Below are 10,294 nucleotides of genomic sequence, written 5' to 3'. Positions count from 1 at the left end.
TGTTTTTGTTTTCCATAAGACTTCTTTTTCACAATGGGGATGCATATTCAGGCCCTGCAAATACCTTTTCTGGCTTGCTTCCACCTTTGAAGGAATTTTATTTCCTTTATCCTGCATATGACAAATTCTGAGTTACTACTGCCTGCCCCTTGACCAGAATCTGGCAGTTCATCAAGCTTCAGCCCTGCTTTCATCATTATCGTTTTTATTTTTATTTTTTTTATTTCTTTCTAATTTATTTTTAAATTTCTTTTAGAGAGAGAGGAAGGGAGAAAGAGAAAGAAACATTGGTTTGTTTTTTTTATTTCTTTGTGTATTCTTTGGTTGATCCTTGTATGTGTTCTTATCAGGGATAGAACCTGCAACCTTGGTGTATGGAGACAGCATTCCAACTAACTGAGCTACCTGGCCAGGGCACTCAGCTCATAAATATGTTAACCTGTGTTCAGAGTATTGCTTTAGTCATTCGGAGATATACACACACACACACACACACATATGTTAAATATATATTATGTATTTAACACAGAAAGGATATATTAAAGAAAGAAAATTTAAGAACATCTTAGCTAGAAATCACTTGCTCTGAATTTTTAAACTTGAGTCGTGACTTTCTACAGAAAAACAATGAAGTGGACACTAAATGCTTAAGGTAATGTTTATGTTCAGCAGTAAACTACCCTGAGAGATGAGTCAGAAACCAAGCAGATACTTGACATATAGAGATATTTGGCCCTCAGGAGGACAAACAAGCCTGAGGCAGCACCTGGGACCATCTGCTGTGTGGTCAAAAGATAGCCACACAGCAACAATTGCGGTTGATGGCACAAGTCTAATCTCTACAAACTAATTAAGATATGCTAAAGAAGGAAGGGGGGAGCAATAATAATATTTGAAAAATCTCTATACATTAATATTGCAGCTGCCAAGTTAATTCTCTGGTCACCTTTGGTCATGAAATGTGGGCATATAATGTCAAATATCCCTCACTGGTGAGGCACCACAATCTATCAGTAGGGCCAAGATAATAACCATGGGTTCTGTTTTATGGTCCTGTTACTCCACATTGCTGATGCTGCCATCAGTGTTTATGGTCAGCAGTTTTAACCCCCATGTTGCCCTGTTTTAAGCAGTGTATTTCAAGAAGATGTCCATAAGACTACAGTGCTTTAAATACATTCTTTAGAGTATAAAATTTAAAACCATTCTTACTTACACTTGGGGACTTACTTTATTTAACTCAATTTGTACAAGGCGGGCTGGAACTTATAAACCAGTGCTAGTAAACTAATCTGCCAAGTTCAAGAGATAGTATTTTCAGATTGCTTTAGAGAAAAGTAGTCAGTATTTTCATATGAAACATTTATAAACAATGTATTTTAAAGAATATTGTGTTGAAACTAATTTCTCTGAGCTTCAATTTCATGATTGAGATAATAAAAAAGGCAATTTCCAGCATATTATTCCCCAAAATAAAATATCTGCAAAGGGAAATTCTTAATCATACACTGATTTAGATTAGCAAGTTTTTCCTTTGTATATTGTATGTATGTACCTGGTAAATTTTAGAAATGTCTCTAGCTATAGTTCATTATCCTGATCAATTTTTGAATGAGTGAATAGCAAAACTTAGAAAATATTTAAATCTATTGTAAATATTGTCATGAGTGACAACCTCTAATTCTTGACTGTATGCAGGAATTGGTTCATTTGGTATGTTCGCTAAGTGTGGATTCCTTCAAGCCTTGATATATAGCAGGGGTCGGGAACCTCTTTGACTGAGAGAGCCATGAATACCACATATTTTAAAATGTAATTCTGTGAGAGCCATACAATATGTTTAACACTAAATACAAGTAAATGTGTGCATTTTATGTAAGACCAACACTATTAAAGTACAATAAGTCTCTGAATTCTTTTTAATAATGTTGTTCTGCTGTTGCGAACCAATAATGAATAAAGTACTTCTTATCATTAGTGCGACTTCTGGTGCTGCATAGTTTTGCTGATGGCTTTGTAGTCTGGTTGATATGTGGTGAGGTTAAGCTTCATGCAGGCATTGAGACTTCCATCCATTAAATGTGGTTGTAGGTTGGTCTTAATGTTCTTTAGATATGAGAAAGACTGCTCACATGCATATGTAGAGCTAAGCATTGTCAGCACAGCAATACTCACATGCTGCAGTGTGTGGTACGTGATGGGAAGCATGTTCCTAGTTTTTTAAATCAGCTGGTCTGTGGGTTGAAGTTTTTTAATTTCTCCCCACTTGTGTTTGCTTGCCAACTAGACTTGCTGTTGTGCAAGTCTTTCCAAATCTTCATTCAGTGACTTGAACTTATTCTCCCACATTCGCCCTTCAGGTCAGCAGCTTGTAGCTGAAAATCCCTGACAGAGACACCGAGGATGTAACTCAGGTTGGCGCTATCCACTGCATACTAGTGTGGATGGGTGATGAACTTAAAAAGACAAGTGCGCTCACAAAATTTTCCAAAGCACACTTTGAATGACTACAGGAGATTGGATGTGAAGCCCACTAGTTGCTGGAGATCAAGATGTTAAGCCGGGTCACTTGCTGTGCATGCATCTTTGAACTCTCCCAGTTTTTCATAGTGTAGTAAACGACCTGTTTCAATGTCAGTGATGAAGAGTTCCAGCTTGTTTTCAAATGCAAACACTGCTTGTTGAAGGGATAAGACTGTATTTCCAATGCCTTGCATTTTCACATTGAGCTGGTTCAGATGTTCAGTCATGTCCGCGAGATAGAACTTCAGGAACCACTCAGTGTTAGCTAACTCAGGATGCTCGACATTTTTCATTTTAAGAAATTCTGGATTTCACTCAGACAGTGCACGAAATAGATGAGCACCTTCCCTCTTGACAACCAATGCACATTGCTGTGCAGAAGCAGACCAGGATAATTATTACCAACTTCATCCAACAGTGTTTTAAACTGGTGATCATTTAAAGCTCGGGCAACAATAAAGTTGACCACCGGAATGACCGGCGACATCACCTCACCAAACTGCTCACCACACATCTGAACACATGGCGCCTCCTGATGTAGAATGCAGTTAAAACTTAGGATAGGTCTCTTTTCAAGTTCATGAAGAAAGCACTATAATCCTCTGTTTTTCCCCACCATGCACGGAACACCATCAGTACACACCGAAATAAATTTATACATTGGTAGATTTTTTTCTTTAGTGAACTCAGTGAAAGACTTGAATAAATCTTCCCCTCTTGTTGTCCCTTTCATAGGCAGAACAGCAAGACTTTCCTCACGTAGTGTGTCATCGACAGCATACCTTGCAATCACACTGAACTGGGATAAATGGCTTATGTCTGTTGACTCATCAAAGTGAGAGAAAAGAATGGTGCTGCATTTATGTCCTTCACTTGTGTTGCCTCAGTTTGAGTTGCCATCATGATGGTATGATCGTGAACGGTTCTTGCCGACAGAGGCATGTCTTTTATTTGTTTGATTATCTTGTCTTTATTCAAAAACTTGTCAAAAAGTTTACTGGCAACATCAAGCATGAATGTTTTGGCATATTCCCCATCTGTGAATGACTTTCCGTTTCTCACAATTGCTAAAGCACCAGCCGAATTCCAGTCACCTTGTTGGGTCCAAACACGGAGTTGCTGCTGACTAGCTTGCACTCTGCACAGTAGCTCTTGACATGCTTTCTTCCTGCTTTCCTCCGCTGGGTATTTCAATGCAAATGTAGTATGGCGTGTGTCAAAGTGCTGCTTAATATTTGACCATTTCATCGATGCAATTTTATCATTGCATATTAGACACACTACAGAACCTGCTTTCTCCACAAAGATAAATTCCTCTGTCCATTCCTGCTGAAAAGTATAATACGCCTCATCTTTTTTTTTTTCTTTTAGCCATCTTCTTCGTCAAAAAGGTTTCTGCAATTAGCTAGCTGACTACTTGATTAAAAGGAGGAAAGTTTACTTCCTGACCTCACAAGGACCCGTGTACATTACACATTATCTAATAAAAATTTGATGTTGTCCCGAGGACAGCTGTGATTGGCTCCAGCCACCCGCAACCATGAACGTGAGTGGTAGGAAATGATGGAATGTAATACAAGAGAATGTTTTATATTTTTAAGGTTATTATTTTTTATTATTAAAGATTTGTCTGCAAGCCAGATGCGGCCATCAAAAGAGCCACATCTGGCTCATGAGCCATAGGTTCCTGATCCCTGATTTATAGTATACTTTTAAAATATAATCTTTACTTTCCAGATTGCAATGTTGTTATTACAACAAACATCCTTGCAAACTTTGAGGAAAGATATAGTCCCATGAGTGAAAGTTGATGAGGATATCTCATCTTATTTTTTGCTGAAGGCTAAACAAGGAAGGTTGTGTACAAGAATCAGAAACTCTTATATTCAGAGACTAGGAAATTCATAAAATAAGGAATGATAAAGCTTTTAGCATCCTGGGGTGTGGGGCATATCCCCAGAAAGCAATGAAAAATATTTGAAGGTTGTACAGGCAAAATAAAATACATTTAGGTCCATTACTTGTTTCACAGGTTGCTGCTTTTAATCCTCAATTTTATTTATAACCTTTTGTTTTAGATTGCATTTTTATCTTTACTGTCATTAAAAATTGGCAAGGCTTACATTACAGAGAACATTTTTTAGCATCTCACCTCACACTGTTAATCTAATATAAATCTACAAACTTCAGATTATTTTTTAAAGGCATTATTTATTCATTTTCAAGAGGGGAGAAAGAAAGAGAGAGAGAAAGAAGGTTGAGGAGCAGAAAGCATGAGCTCCCATATGTGCCTTGACCAGGCAAGCCCAGGGTTTTGAACTGGCGACCTCAGCATTCCAGGTTGACACTTGATCCATTGCACCACCACAGGTCAGGTCCAAATTTCAGATTACTTATTATCTTTAAAGGCTGTATATAAAAAAGATTGCCCTTCCACAATTCAAAATAATGCTGCCACTTAATCTTCATGCAAATTAACTTATGACTGATCATATATCCAAATTTTATTTAAAAATTTAAATAACTTAGATGTATTTATACACTTACTATGGCAAAGGGCAAAGCACATTAATTTTTTCCTTGTTGATAGTATACTTTTATTATTATGAGCCTGGGTATACTTTAAATGCAAATAAAATTATTTCCTTTTAAATCGAGTTTCATCAGTGTTTAATAGTGTAAATAATCTCATCTAAAAATTCTTTTTTCTTTATATTGCCTTTTTTATAATTTTATTTTATTTTAAAATTATTTTTTTTTATTTATTTTAGAGAAGAGAGATACAGAGGAGAAAGAGAGAGAGAGAGAGAGAAGGGGGAGGAGCAGGAGGCATCAACTCCCATATGTGCCTTGACCGGGCAAGCCCAGGGTTTTGAACTGGCAACCTCAGTGTTTCAGGTTGATGTTTTATACACTGCACCACCACAGGTCAGCCCAAAAATTCATTTTTTAAACAACTATTTATGGGTGCATTTTCGCAGCTATGAGATGCTTCAGAACAAGAGATGTTACTTTAAATCAAGAATTCTCTGATGTGAAGCATAAAGAGAGTCTCATATGATCAAGAGAGTCAAATCATATTTGCCATTCTTGTACTCCACATATTATCTTGCGGCCTCCGGTGTTAGTGGCTCTCAATTTTTTTTTATGTTGATGCACCCATTTTATTTATTTATTTATTTATTTATTTATTTAATGCACCCATTTTAAAAGTAAAAACAAAAATATTAAATATTAAATTGAGACTCTTAGCAAATAGCAAGAAATCTTTTTCAGCATGTATAAAATAAACAAATGATAAGAGCTTACTATTAACACGTTAATATTTCATATGTATTTTCTTAATAAAAATAAATTCTGTATAACATTTATTCTTTGACATGTTCACTGAAAAGACTATTTACTTAGTTTGAAACAAAAAACTTTTGGTAGACATAGAGATTCATTCGTTTATCAAAATAACCTGCAAGAAAATCATTTATCTATGAAATATTAGAATATCACAGTATTTATTAAATCATCTATTCTCCTTTTAATAAACAAATATTTACTCTTTTCCTACTAATGTACAATAAAATGTTTAGTTTCCAGATGTGTAATGCCATTGTTATAAGAAAAGATTATTTTTGTCTTTCAAGAATTTCATTTATTTTTTTCTACTTTATACTAAACATTTGCATTTGTTTCTTAGCTGCTGTAACAAAGTGCCATAAACTGGGTGGCTTAAACAACAGAAGCCTATTCTATTACTGTTCTGGAAGTTGAAAGTCCAAAATTCACATGATGGAAAGGCCACACTCCTCTTGAAAACAAGAGAGATGAATCCTTTCTTGCTTCTTCCTAGTTTCTGGCTATTTGCAAACAATCTTTGGTGTCATTTCACTTGCAGCTACCACGCTTCAATCTCAGCTTCTGTCGTCACAGGGTGTTCTCTTCTCTTGTGTCTCTTTTTTTTCCTCATTTTATATGCATACCAATCATATTGGATAAAGTCCACCTTAATTCTGTATCTTAGTTTGATCACATCACAAAGACCCTATTTACAAATAGGGTCACATGCATCAGTACTGGGGATTTAGACTTTCAACACATCATATGAGAGACATATTTCCATCTATAACATCTATCCTATGGCCTACAAATTCATATCCTTTCTGTCTGCACAATACATTCACATTACCATAATATTTCTAAAAGTCATAATTCCTTTTAGCATCAACTTTAAGTCTAAAAATTTCACCTAAATATCATCAATTTAAAAAAAGTCCCAAATGTTTTTTACCATAATCATCTATATATCAGTTATGGGTGAGACTTAGGGCATGAATTTATTTTTGTCAATAGAAAATAAGTTAAGTTGCTTCCAAAATACAATGGTGGAGTACCTATAGGAAAGACATTCTCATCCCAAAGGGGAGAAATTAGAAGGAACAAAGGGATCGTGGGTCTCAAACAAGATGACATCTCAAACAAGTTCTATTAGATGCTGGGCCATAGAATAACACTGTGGTTGGATACTCTGTCCTCTAGGACTGCTAGGGCAGTAGCTTTGCCATTTAGGCCCATGAAGCTTGTGTTCTTATTATCTGTGGTCCAACCTTGGCTCAGGCTTCTGCATCCATGGCTTTGCCCTCAAAGTCATTCTTTCCTCGAGGACCCCATCGTTGTCTCTTTCAGTTAAGATAACAGTGTCTCCACTGTTATAAAATTCTCAAAACTTCTTCTTTCTCTTAAGCAATTCATCACACTCCAAGTGATCAAATTAGAGGGTATTATCCAGATCTTTCCTGGGTGATTGCATTTCTACTGGTTTCAGCTGAGATTGTTGATTGGATCCATTAGTCATACACCTAATCTCTTTACAAACAATTGTCCAGCCACAAGTTGGGTGTTTATTTCCAGAGCATGCTTTCTAAATTGTTGTAACATGATAGGCTGAGAACCTTCCAAATCATCAAGTGCTGCTTCCTATTTGTTAATATTTTCCTCAGTTTATCTCTTGCCTATCCTATTTTACTATATGGGGAAACCAGGTTGCAATTTGCACAAGATTGTTTGTAAATATCCTCAGCCAAATATCCAACATTATTACTTATAAGTTTTGCTTTTCAATGAAAACTAACACACAATACAGTCAAGTTCTCTGCCAATAATTTTCTTTTCAACAGTGTTCAAGAGTATATTCGGAACTGCTTTCTATGATCTGACCTTACCAGAGAGACCTTTCACATCAATATTTCTCCAGTAAACTATTTTAGGCTTTATCTATTTTGCACCTCAAAAAATTTGCAGTTTCTTTGCTCTATCTTATTTCACAGCCAATTCCATATTTTTAGGTATTTATAACAGTTTTCTAGTAGACACTTGTATAAATATTTTTTTAAATTCTCCCATATTAATCTTACATTTTAATCTTTCCTAATTTTTTCACTTATTTTTCCTTTACAGTATAAGGATATAGCTACTGTATAATCTATTCAAAATTACCTTAAAATTATATTAAAATGGATAAAAACCTTATTCTTAAAAAAAACCTTTTTACTAAACATAGTCATATTATTAACAATACCTACCATTTATATAATGCTCACAATAAGTCAAATACTAGACTATGGGTTTTACATAATTAAAGCTATCTAATTAATATTAACTGTTAAGATGCAGATATCATATCTTGCATTTCAGAGATGAGTTAATTGATTCTCGAGGGTTAGCTTTTGCACAGTTATACAGCTATTAATTTTTTAAAACACTGTGCCTTTTGATCTTTTTCTTTAAAAACAATAAAAACAAAACACCCATCCCCAGTAAACACCTCTGTACTTCTTCAACAGAGAAGGAAATAAGGCAATGAAAAAAAATTATATACAAAGAAAGAACAGATAACATTATAGAAAGAGTAAAATCATTGAAGAAGTCTATCTCAAAGCAATGACAGAGAATGTAAAATAAAGCCAACACTTCCATGACTCCATCCCAAGAAAAAGATTCATAACAGGTACTCTCAGTGCTTCAACCATTCAGTTTCCAACAATTTGTATGCTCACTGGATGGATTTTGTGTTCCTCTTTCCCAATATTTTTGCTCCCAAGGGCCAGTCTTCGAGTCTCATTGTAAGAAGCCTATTCTCTGGTTGCCAGACCCTACACTGTCTTTAGGCAAACAGAAGTTGAGTGCCTGGAGATTATCCCATCCAGGCTAGTCCTTGGTGAATTATGCCCGACTCTAGGAGTAGTAATGTATAGACAAGCTCTCCCCACTGCTAATAATCAATCCTAAGGTATAAGGCAGAGGGGTCTGTAGGGCTCCTTTCTACATGGGATTGAACTTAAATTACCCTCTGTAGAATTTTCCTTGATAGTGACGATTTGATTGGTGCTCTTTGCTTTCTTGCACCATTTCTTCACTCTTCTTCCAGATTCTTCCTGGAAACAAGTTTTAATAAATCAGTCTTTTTTGATTTCTCATATTAAGTTCTGCTTCTGGAGAACCCATCCTAAGACAGTATGAATGTCTATTTACATAAGGCAAGGGTGACAAAGAGTACAGAGAAGAAGACACATGTAATTGATTTTCTTCTCTTGAATTACAACTGGCAAGGTTTACCTTTGTTCCCTTAAGTTCAGATACTATAAAAATAATCATATTGAATGTAACAACCACACAAATTTGATATGGGACTGCTGATTTTTTTTTTCCTATGAAAAGCATTAATTATATCATTGGAGAACTCACTCTGGGTGGGATTGGCTTTAATAAGTGTTAAAATGTGGTAAGTCAGAGTGAACTTTTTTTCAAATCTTAAGACTGCTCAGTGATTGGAGTAACAATGCTAAAAAAAATCATAATTTACAATGTTAAATAATAAGTATAAATGATCACATATAAAATAATGTTAATAATTTTACAGTACTGAGAAAAGTGATAATTTTGTATTTAAACCAAAGTATCTGTGGAAGTCTTGGAAGTGTGCTATGAAATTTTCCTTCAAAAAAGAAGTTGTCTGAAACTATAGCAATTAATCCAGGGCCATGCCTGTGTGAGACTTTTACTGGAGAAGAAACATGGCAGTGGTACCAGACTCTAGCTGTTTCCACCTAAGTAAGGGGTGGGCTCCTCTCATGGTGAATCTTTTCCCTGAGGTCCTCCCCTGACTCAGCTGAGAAATTCTCTAGGTGAACTGCATTCTGAAGCTTGTTGTACTAAAGCCTTTCCTTTTCCACCTCTGTTGGTTAGTTGCATACTTGCATCTTGCCCTAAAGACTTCCCCTGTCCTATTGTAGACCCTCTCCCCTTTACCAGTCACAAGTGTTTCCCTTTCAAAATACTTTGCACTTTCAATTACTTCCCATATCACCATAGCTCTCAGAACATTTATATTTAATTTAGTCACATCTAACTTTACTTATAGGTCAAGTTCTACATGCAGTCTATTTTCTCCTTCCTGCTAAATTAGAAAAGTTACATGCTCAATTAAATATCAATAGCAGCCTGACCAGGCGGTGGCGCAGTGGATAGAGCGTCAGACTGGGATGCGGAGGACCCAGGTTCAAGACCCCGAGGTTGCCAGCTTGAACGTGGGCTCATCTGGTTTGAACAAAGCTCACCAGCTTGGACCCAAGGTCACTGGCTCGAGCAAGGGCTTACTCGGTCTGCTGAAGGCCCATAGTCAAGGCACATATGAGAAAACAATCAATGAACAATTAAGGTGTCGCAACAGAAAACTGATGATTGATGCTTATCTCTCTTCATTTTTATCTGTCTGTCCCTA

This window comes from Saccopteryx leptura, chromosome 5, assembly GCF_036850995.1.
Source record: "Saccopteryx leptura isolate mSacLep1 chromosome 5, mSacLep1_pri_phased_curated, whole genome shotgun sequence".
NCBI classification, from domain to species: domain Eukaryota; kingdom Metazoa; phylum Chordata; class Mammalia; order Chiroptera; family Emballonuridae; genus Saccopteryx; species Saccopteryx leptura.
The sequence above is the reverse complement of the archived record's forward strand: the minus strand, read 5'-3'. Positions refer to the sequence as shown.